Raw genomic sequence first — 11,261 nt, 5'->3', positions numbered from 1 at the left:
ATTAAGTATGGTGCGTAATGTAATCAACACAAATATCCTTAGACAAAGCATTGATGTTTTATCCCTAGTGGCAACAGACATCCACAACCTTAGAACTTTCTGTCACTGTCCCAGATTCAATGGAGGCATGAACCCACTATCGAGCATAAATACTCCCTCTTGGAGTCACAAGTATCAACTTGGCCAGAGCCTCTACTAGCAACGGAGCTTGGGGATGCTTGATACGTCTCAAACGTATCTATAATTTCTGATGTTCCATGCTAGTTTTATGACAATACCTACATGTTTTATTCACACTTTATATCGTTTTGATGCATTTTCCGGAACTAACCTATTAACGAGATGCCGAAGTGCCGATTCTTTGTTCTCGCTGTTTTTGGTTTCAGAAATCCTAGAAAGGAAATATTCTCGGAATCGGACGAAATCAACGCCCAACATCCTATTTTTCCCGGAAGGTTCCAGAGCATCGAAGAAGTACCGGAGAGGAGCCAGGGGGGCCCCACAAGCCAGGGCGGCACGGCCAAGGGGTGGGGCGCCCCCCCCTAGTGTGTGGGCCCACCAGGCCCCCTCCGAGGCTGCCCTTCCGCCTACTTAAGGTCTCCGTCGCGAAAACCCTATTACGATTGACGAAACCCGAGAAAACCTTCCAGAGCCACCGCCATCGCGAAACTCCGTTTCGAGGGACAGAAGTCTCTATTCCGGCACCCTGCCGGGACGGGGAATTGCCCCCGGAGTCGTCTCCACCGCCGTCTCCACCGCCATCTTCACCGCCATCGCTTTCTCCATGATGAGGAGGGAGTAATTCACCCCCGGGGCCGAGGGCTCTGCTGTAGCTATGTGGTTCATCTCTCTCTTTGTGATCTAGTTGAATATCATCTATCTGCTACTCTAGTGATGTTATTAAAGTATTCTATTCCTCCTCCACGGTGTAATGGTGACAGTGTGTGCATCGTGTAGTACTTGGCGTAGTTTATGATTGTGATCTCTTGTAGATTATGAAGTTAACTATTACTATGATGGTATTGATGCAATTTATTCCCCCTTTCATAGTCTGTCGGTGACAATGTGCATGCTATGTTAGTTCTCGGTGTGATTGCGTTGGTCTATCATGCACTCTAAGGTTATTTAAATATGAACATTTAATGTTGTGGAGCTTGTTAACTCCGGCATTGAGGTGCTCTTGTAGCCCTACGCAATTAGTGGTGTTCATCATCCAACAAGAGAGTGTAGAGTGGTTTTATTATGTGATCAATGTTGAGAGTGTCCACTAGTGAAAGTAGGATCCCTAGGCCTTGTTTCCAAACATCGAATCTCCGTTTGTTTACTGTTCTGTTGCATGTTTACTCGCTGCCATATTTTATTCAGATTGCTATTACTACTCATATACATCCATATTACTTGTATTTCACTATCTCTTCGCCGAACTAGTGCACCTATACATCTGACAAGTGTATTAGGTGTGTTGGGGACACAAGAGACTTCTTGTATCGTGATTGCGTGGTTGCTTGAGAGGGATATCTTTGACCTCTTCCTCCCTGAGTTCGATAAACCTTGGGTGATCCACTTAAGGGAAACTTGCTGCTGTTCTACAAACCTCTGCTCTTGGAGGCCCAACACTGTCTACAAGAATAGAAGCACCCGTAGACATCACGGCGCGCCAGGACCTCGCCGCGCCGGCGAAAATAGATTACCGCCGGCACACTAGGACTTGGCTGTGTCGGCGCTAAAACTAGGCCGTGGCTCCATCCGCTCCGGACCTGGCCCAATATATATTGTGTTTGTGTTTGTGTTTACAACCGAATGATTTGATGAGATGAAACTGAGTTTCCAATGTTGGGCCGAAATGTTGATTCATTAAGTTTCCGTTTTGGCACATTTCTAATGTGTAGGAAGGTCATGCCGACATTTTCCGTGGAAATTACCGACTGATGCATAGTTCTAATCAAATATCTTTCCGTGCAGGCGATAATGGTCATCAAGATAAGGGAAAGCGTCGTGATGAGTGATGACCCACAAGTATAGGGGATCGCAACAGTCTTCGAGGGAAATAAAACCCAAATTTATTGATTCAACACAAGGGGAGCCAAAAAAACATTTATAAGCTTTAATAGATGAGTTGTCAATTCACCTGCACCTAGAAATAGACTTGCTCGCAACATTTTATCAGTAGTAACAGTTTTATGGCAGTGGGAGTAGTGAAGTAACAACAGTAATAAAATAAAAACTGCAATATCGATGATTGCAGTAGACAGCAGGATTAAAATACTGTAGGTACTGGGATGGATGAACGAGGGTTAAAATACTGTAGGCACTGGGATGGATGAACGGCCGCTGCATGAATGAGATAGTCCATATAATAGCAAGACATAGGCATTGCAAGTGATAGTGATAAAAACATCCTAGTATAAAATAATCATAGGCGTGTGTTCCTATTTAGTCGTGCGTGCTTGCAATGAGAAACTTGCACGGCATATTTTGTCCTACCAGCCCGTTGCAGCGGGGCCTTGATACGTCTCCGACGTATCGATAATTTCTTATGTTCCATGCCACATTATTGATGATATCTACATGTTTTATACACATTATATGTCATTATTATGCGTTTTCCGGAACTAACCTATTGACGAGATGCCGAAGTGCCGATTCTTTGTTTTCTGCTGTTTTTGGTTTCGTAAATCCTAGTAAGGAAATATTCTCGAATTGGACGAAATCAACGCCCAAAGTCTTATAATTGGACGAAGCTTCCGGAACACCCGAGAGCCGCCGAGGAGAGCCCCGGGGGCCCCACACAACACTCCGGCGCGGCCGGAGGGGGCCGCGCCCCCTAGTGTGTGGGCCCACCGAGCCCCCTCCGAGGCTGCCCTTCCGCCTACTTAAGGTCTCCGTCGCGAAAACCCTATCACGTTCGATGAAACCGGAGAAAACCTTCCGCAGCCGCCGCCATCGCGAAGCCAAGATCCGGGGGACAGGAGTCTCGTTCCGGCACGCCGCCGGACGGAGAAGTGCCCCCGAAGGCTCCTCCATCGACACCACCGCCATCTTCATCAACGCTGCTGTCTCCCGTGAGGAGGGAGTAGTTCTCCATCGAGGCTAAGGGCTGTACCGATAGCTATGTGGTTCATCTCTCTCCTATGTACTTCAATACAATAATCTCATTAGCTGCCTTACATGATTGAGATTCATATGATGATGCTTGTAATCTAGATGTCATTATGCTAGTCAAGTGGGTTTTACTTATGTGATCTCCTGGAGACTCCTTGTCCCACGTGTGTAAAGGTGACGAGTGTGTGCACCGTGTGGGTCTCTTAGGCTATATTTCACGAATACTTATTCACTGTTATGAATGGCATAGTGAAGTGTTTATTTATATCTCTTTATGATTGCAATGTGTTTTGTATCACAATATATCCGTGTGCTACTCTAGTGATGTTATTAAAGTAGTTTATTCCTCCCGCACGGTGTAATGGTGACGAGTGTGTGCATCGTGTAGTACTTGGCGTAGGCTATGATTGTGATCTCTTGTAGATTATGAAGTTAACTATTGCTATGATAGTATTGATGTGATCTATTCCTCCTTTCGTAGTGTGAAGGTGACAGGTGTGCATGCTATGTTAGTACTTGGTTTGGTTATGTTGATCTGTCATGCACTCTAAGGTTATTTAAATATGAACATTGAATATTGTGGAGCTTGTTAACTCCGACATTGAGGGTTCGTGTAATCCTACACGGTTAGTGGTGTTCATCATCCAACAAGAGGGTGTAGAGTCTAGCATCTATTTATTTATTCTGTTATGTGATCAAAGTTGAGAGTGTCCACTAGTGAAAGTATGATCCCTAGGCCTTGTTCCTAAATATCGCTATCGCTTGCTTGTTTACTCGTTTTACTCGCATCTGTACTTCTCGCAATATTACCACCATCAACCACACGCCGACAAGCACTTTTCACGGCGCCGTTACTACTTGCTCATACTTATTCATACCACCTGTATTTCACTATCTCTTCGCCGAACTAGTGCACCTATTAGGTGTGTTGGGGACACAAGAGACTTCTTGCTTTGTGGTTGCAGGGTTGCATGAGAGGGATATCTTTAACCTCTTCCTCCCTGAGTTCGATAAACCTTGGGTGATCCACTTAAGGGAAACTTGCTGATGTTCTACAAACCTCTGCTCTTGGAGGCCCAACACTGTCTACAAGAATAGAAGCACCCGTAGACATCAAGCATATTTTCTGGCGCCGTTGCCGGGGAGGAAAGGTAAAAGGCTCTCATACTCCGGTCCCAAGTTAAGTACTTTTCTGGAGCCATTGTGTGTGTGCTCGAAGCTATTTCCTTTAGATCCTGCAATTGCATATTTTTGTTTCTTGTTTACGCTAGTTAGGCATAATGGACAACAATGAGCTTCTTATTCTATTTCCTGATTTAAGACATGGATAGTTTGATCCGAAAATTAAAAAACCCATGGAACATATTAGTATGAACACTTTGAATACCATTGTTACTAATGATATAGAAAGTTCTAAGCTTGGGGAAGCTGGTTTTGATGAGCATGATCTTTTTAGTCCCCCAAGCATTGAGGAGAAAATTTACTTTGATGATACTTTGCCTCCTATTTATGATGATTATAATGATAGTAGTCTTTTAGTACCACTTCGTTATGGAGGATAAATTTGATTATGATTACAATATGCCTCCTATATTTGATGATGAGAATAATAATGATAGCTACTTTGTTGAATTTGCTCCCGCTACAACTAATAAAATTGATTATGCCTATGTGGAGAGTAATAATTTTATGCATGAGACTCATGATAAGAATGCTTTATGTGATAGTTATATTGTTGAGTTTGCTCATGATACTACTGAAAGTTATTATGAGAGAGGAAAATATGGTTGTAGAAATTTTCATGTTACTAAAATGCCTCTCTATGTGCTGAAATTTTTGAAGCTACACTTGTTCTATCTTCCTATGCTTGTTACTTTGCTCCTCATGAACTTGTTTATTTACAAGATTCCTTTTCATAGGAAGCATGTTAGGCTTAAATGTGTTTTGAATTTGCCTCTTGATGCTCTCTTTTGCTTCAAATACTATCTCTTGCGAGTGCATCATTAAAACTGCCGAGCCCATCTTAATGGCTATAAAGAAAGCACTTCTTGGGAGATAACCCATGTGTTTATTTTGCTACAGAGTACCTCTATTTTATATTTGTGTCTTGGAAGTTGTTACTACTGTAGCAACCTCTCCTTATCTTAATTTTGTTGCATTGTTGTGCCAAGTAAAGTCTTTGATAGTAAGGTTCATACTAGATTTGGATTATCGCGTGCAGAAGCAGATTTCTTCATTGTCACAAATCGGGCCTAATTCTCCGTAGGTAACTCGGAAAATTATGCCAATTTACGTGAGTGATCCTCGGATATGTACGCAGCTTTCATTCAATTTGAGCATTTTCATTTGAGCAAGTCTCGGTGCCTCAATAAAATTCATCTTTACTGGATCGTTCGTTTTTGACAGATTCTGCCTTTTATTTCGCATTGCTTCTTTTGCTATGTTGGATGGATTTCTTTGTTCCATTGACTTCCAGTAGCTTTGGGCAATGTCCAGAAGTGTTAAAAATGATTGTGTCACCTCTGAATATGTGAATTTTTGATTATGCACTAACCCTCTAATGAGTTTGTTTCGAGTTTGGTGTGGAGGAAGTTTTCAAGGGTCAAGAGAGGAGGATGATATACTATGATCAAGAAGAGTGAAGAGTCTAAGCTTGGGGATGCCCCGTGGTTCATCCCTGCATATTTCAAGAAGACTCAAGCATCTAAGCTTGGGGATGCCCAAGGCATCCCCTTCTTCATCGACAACTTATCAGGTTCCTTCTCTTGAAACTATATTTTTATTCAGTCACATCTTATGTACTTTACTTGGAGCGTCTATTTGTTTTTGTTTTTATTTGAATAAAATATGATCCATAATGCTTGTGTGGGAGAGAGACACGCTCCGCTGGTTCATATGAACACATGTGTTCTTAGCTTTTAATGTTCATGGCGAAGGTTGAAACTGCTTCGTTAATTGCTATATGGTTGGAAACGGGAAATGCTACATGTAGTAATTGGTATGATGTCTTGAATAACTTGATACTTGGAAATTGTTGTGCTCATGTTTAAGCTCTTGCATCATATACTTTGCACCCATTAATGAAGAAATACATAGAGCTTGCTAAAATTTGGTTTGCATAATTGGTCTCTCTAAGGTCTAGATAATTTCTAGTAAAGAGCTTGAACAACAAGGAAGACGGTGTAGAGTCTTATAATGTTTACAATATGTCTTTTATGTGAGTTTTGCTGCACCGGTTCATCCTTGTGTTTGTTTCAAATAACCTTCCTAGCCTAAGCCTTGTATCGAGAGGGAATACTTCTCATGCATCCAAAATCCTTGAGCCAACCACTATGCCATTTGTGTCCACCATACCTACCTACTACATGGTATTTCTCCACCATTCCAAAGTAAATTGCTTGAGTGCTACCTTTAAATAATTCAAAATTTATCACCTCCGATTTGTGTCAATGTTTTATAGCTCATGAGGAAGTATGTGGTGTTTATCTTTCATTCTTGTTGGGCAACTTTCACCAATGGACTAGTGGCTTCATCCGCTTATCCAATAATTTTGCAAAAAGAGCTGGCAATGGGATTCCCAGTCCCAAATTAATTAACCTAAAAAGGCACTCCTTCATGGTATGAGATTGTTGGCGAGGCACCCGAGGATTCGGTTAGCCATGGTTTGTGAAAGAAGGTTGGAAGGAGTGCCACCCAAAAATAAAAATAATTCATGGGAGCCGCTCTTTGAAGGTTTGTACTGGCAAGGGGGTTAGAGTGCCCACTACCATTCGTTGACAACAACAAACACCTCTCAAAATTTTACTTTTATGCTCTCTTTATGTTTTCAAAACCAAAGCTCTAGCACAAATATAGCAATCAATGCTTCCCTCGTCGAAGGGCCATTCTTTTACCTTTTATGTTGAGTCAGTTCACCTATCTCTCTCCACCTCAAGAAGCAAACACTTGTGTGAACTGTGCATTGATTCCTACATACTTGCATATTGCACTTGTTATATTACTTTACATTGACAATATCCATGAGATATACATGTTATAAGTTGAAAGCAACCGCTGAAACTTAATCTTCCTTTGTGTTGCTTCAATACCTTTACTATGAATTTATTGCTTTATGAGTTAACTCTTGTGCAAGACTTATTGATGCTTGTCTTGAAAGTACTATTCATGAAAAGTCTTTGCTTTATGATTCAGTTGTTTACTCATGTCATTACCATTGTTTTGATCGCTGCATTCATTACATATGCTTACAATAGTATGATCAAGATTATGATGGCATGTCACTCCAAAATTATCTTTGTTATCGTTTACCTGCTGGGGACGAGCAGGAACTAAGCTTGGGGATGCTGATACGTCTCCGACGTATCGATAATTTCTTATGTTCCATGCCACATTATTGATGATATCTACATGTTTTATACACATTATATATCATTATTATGCGTTCTCCGGAACTAACCTATTGACGAGATGCCGAAGTGCCAGTTGCTGTTTTCTGCTGTTTTTGGTTTCAGAAATCCTAGTAAGGAAATATTTTCGGAATTGGACGAAATCAACGCCCAGAGTCTTATAATTGGACGAAGCTTCCAGAACACCCTAGAGCCGCCAGAGGAGAGCCCTGGGGGCCCCACACAACACCCTGGCGCGGCCAGAGGGGGGGCCGCGCCCCCCTAGTGTGTGGGCCCACCGAGCCCCCTCCGAGGCTGCCCTTCCGCCTACTTAAGGTCTCCGTCGCGAAAACCCTATCACGTTCGACGAAACCAGAGAAAACCTTCCGGAGCCGCCGCCATCGCGAAGCCAAGATCCGGGGGACAGGAGTCTCGTTCGCCGCACGCCGCCGGACGGGGAAGTGCCCCGGAAGGCTCCTCCATCGACACCACCGCCATCTTCATCAACGCAGCTGTCTCCCATGAGGAGAGAGTAATTCTCCATCGAGGCTAAGGGCTGTACCGGTAGCTATGTGGTTCATCTCTCTCCTATGTACTTCAATACAATAATCTCATGAGCTGCCTTACATGATTGAGATTCATATGATGATGCTTGTAATCTAGATGTCATTATGCTAGTCAAGTGGGTTTTACTTATGTGATCTCCGGAGACTCCTTGTCCCACGTGTGTAAAGGTGACGAGTGTGTGCACCGTGTGGGTCTCTTAGGCTATATTTCACGTAATACTTATTCACCGTTATGAATGGCATAGTGAAGTGCTTATTTATATCTCTTTATGATTGCAATGTGTTTTGTATCACAATATATATGTGTGCTACTCTAGTGATGTTATTAAAGTAGTTTATTCCTCCCGCACGGTGTAATGGTGACAGTGTGTGCATCGTGTAGTACTTGGCGTAGGCTATGATTGTGATCTCTTGTAGATTATGAAGTTAACTATTGCTATGATAGTATTGATGTGATCTATTCCTCCTTTTGTAGTGTGAAGGTGACAGTGTGCATGCTATGTTAGTACTTGGTTTGGTTATGTTGATCTGTCATGCACTCTAAGGTTATTTAAATATGAACATTGAATATTGTGGAGCTTGTTAACTCCAGGCATCGAGGGTTCGTGTAATCCTACACGATTAGTGGTGTTCATTATCCAACAAGAGGGTGTAGAGTCTAGCATCTATTTATTTATTCTGTTATGTGATCAAAGTTGAGAGTGTCCACTAGTGAAAGTATGATCCCTAGGCCTTGTTCCTAAATATCGCTATCGCTCGCTTGTTTACCTGTTTTACTACATCTGTACTTCTTGCAATATTACCACCATCAACCACACGCCAGCAAGCACTTTTCTGGCGTCGTTACTACTGCTCATACTTATTCATACCACCTGTATTTCACTATCTCTTCGCTGAACTAGTGCACCTATTAGGTGTGTTGGGGACACAAGAGACTTCTTGCTTTTGTGGTTGCAGGGTTGCATGAGAGGGATATCTTTGACCTCTTCCTCCCTGAGTTCGATAAACCTTGGGTGATCCACTTAAGGGAAACTTGCTGCTGTTCTACAAACCTCTGCTCTTGGAGGCCCAACACTGTCTACAAGAATAGAAGCACCTGTAGACATCAGGCCTCAAGGGAAACTATTGGTAATTAAGGTACTCCTTTATTAGAGTACCAGAGCAAAGCATTAGCACTCCGTGAACACACGTGATCCTCACATCATAGCCATCTCCTCCGGTTATACCAATTTATGTCACTTTGAGGCATCGGGTTCCGGACAACAATATGTGTATACAACTTGCAGATATGATAAAAAACAATAATTATCCTCATGAATCAATAACATGTTCAGATCTGAGATCATGGCACTCGGACCCAAAGTGACAAGCATTAAGCATAGCAAGTTGCAACAATGTTAAAAATAGTAACAACGGATACTAGGCACTATGCCCATAACAATGTGTCCGATAATACGATTTGAGCTGCCGTGTTTTCTCATTCTTTTCTTACCACTCCTTTAATTTCTTCTCCACTTGCTAAGAGTTTTTTCAATTCTCAAAAATAGTTGCATCAAAACAAATTCGGTCAAAATTAAAGCTAGAGATTTTCTTTGGTCTAGATCTCTAGGATTGCATATTTAAAATGATAAATGTCTTGTTATTTTCTTTTAAATTTTTAGATCTTCTATTCCCTCAATCCACTATTGATTGGTCAAAAGGATCATCTTTACAGAGATGGTTAGTCGAGTTTACCTAAAACTACAACGGCCGTACCTACTCGCAGTCGTGCGGCCTACCTCGGCCGGGATTACTCGTAGTCGCGCTGCCTACTACTGGTCGCCGGAGGGGTCGGCACCATCGTCGAAGCGCGAGCACTTCACGCACTCCTTGCGATCCGCACCCCGTCGATCGGACATCTCGTCCTGCCGCCTGCGCCGTCCGATGGACTCGGTCAGAGAGGAGTCCCACAAGACTCTCTGCGCCGCCACCGCCGCCTTCGCCGCCGCCGCGTGGGCCATCTCCGCATCCTCCGTAGTCGCCGCCTGCACCGCCGCCATCTGGGTGTGGTAGCAGGTCCTATCCCTAGCCACCGCCGCGACCGCATCCTCCCTAGCGGCGATGGCGTCCGCCAGCACCCGGTTCTCCTGCTCGACCCGCACGGGAGAAGGGCCCCTCCGCGTGAGCGAATCCAGGTCGGAGCACATGTACCCCCGAGCCATGGCGACCGCATAGTTTTGGGCTTCCTCCTCCGATGCCCAAGCCTGACGACAATGGGCGTCCCCATCAAGGGTCTCGAAGGACGCGAGCAGAACCTGCTGATCGTTGGCGCATTCGAAGCGGCTGGGCACGTCGTCGTCGGCGATGTCGTGGATGATGTCGTCTGTGGATGGGGCCGCCGGAAACGGAGGGGCCCGTGCCTCCGCGAGCGCCGCCCTGGCCGCTGTGAGGCGCTGACGACCTAGCGCGCACCTTGCCGCCTCCGCAACCTCCGCCTCCGCCTCCGCCTCCAGGTCCAGCTGCTCGGCCTGAAACGCGTCGGTGGCTACCTGCTCGTCCTCCTCCAGGTGGACTTGGCAGCATATCTGAACAACCTGATCCCCAGCTAAGGTTGTGCTCGGCCATGGATGGATGCTAGGGTTTAGCTTGAGGTGTGCCCGTCGTCCCCGCCGGTGTCCACCATATATAGCCACGGAGGGGCGGGAAACGGCGTTGCCGCGCATGTCGTTTCCTGCGCACGAAACGCCGGTGAAACGCGCCAATGTGTTGGGCAAGCGCGTGAACGACTGTCATCGCGCGCGAATAAGTAATCGCCAGAGGTAGGCCTCGACGGGATGCTAAACCGCCATTAACGACCTTGATGATGGTTGTGGTAAAAAAATGCATCCGCACCGCTGGGGATACCCACGACACAAACGGTCGTCCGGGCCCGTATGGCATTCGCGGACCAACGCAAACAGACGCTCACAGACAATTTGAGCATCCGAAATGCGTCGGCCCGCTGGAGATGCCCTAAATTGAATCGAATTTAGATCTTAATTCGAGATTCAAGTTAGTTATAAAGGATCGGAGGGAGTAATATCTTTCTGAAGGGCTAAGCGTCCCTGGGGGATAAACTCCCCGATCCCCCGGATCGCCAGCCGTTCTGTATGAACGGTAAGGACCACCAGATCGGGTCAATGCTTCAGGGAAGGAAAAATGAGAGAACACAACCGTCCTTGCATGCCAA

This window comes from Lolium rigidum, chromosome 1 (genome assembly GCF_022539505.1).
Source record: "Lolium rigidum isolate FL_2022 chromosome 1, APGP_CSIRO_Lrig_0.1, whole genome shotgun sequence".
Classification (NCBI taxonomy): domain Eukaryota; kingdom Viridiplantae; phylum Streptophyta; class Magnoliopsida; order Poales; family Poaceae; genus Lolium; species Lolium rigidum.
This window is presented reverse-complemented; position numbering follows the sequence as displayed.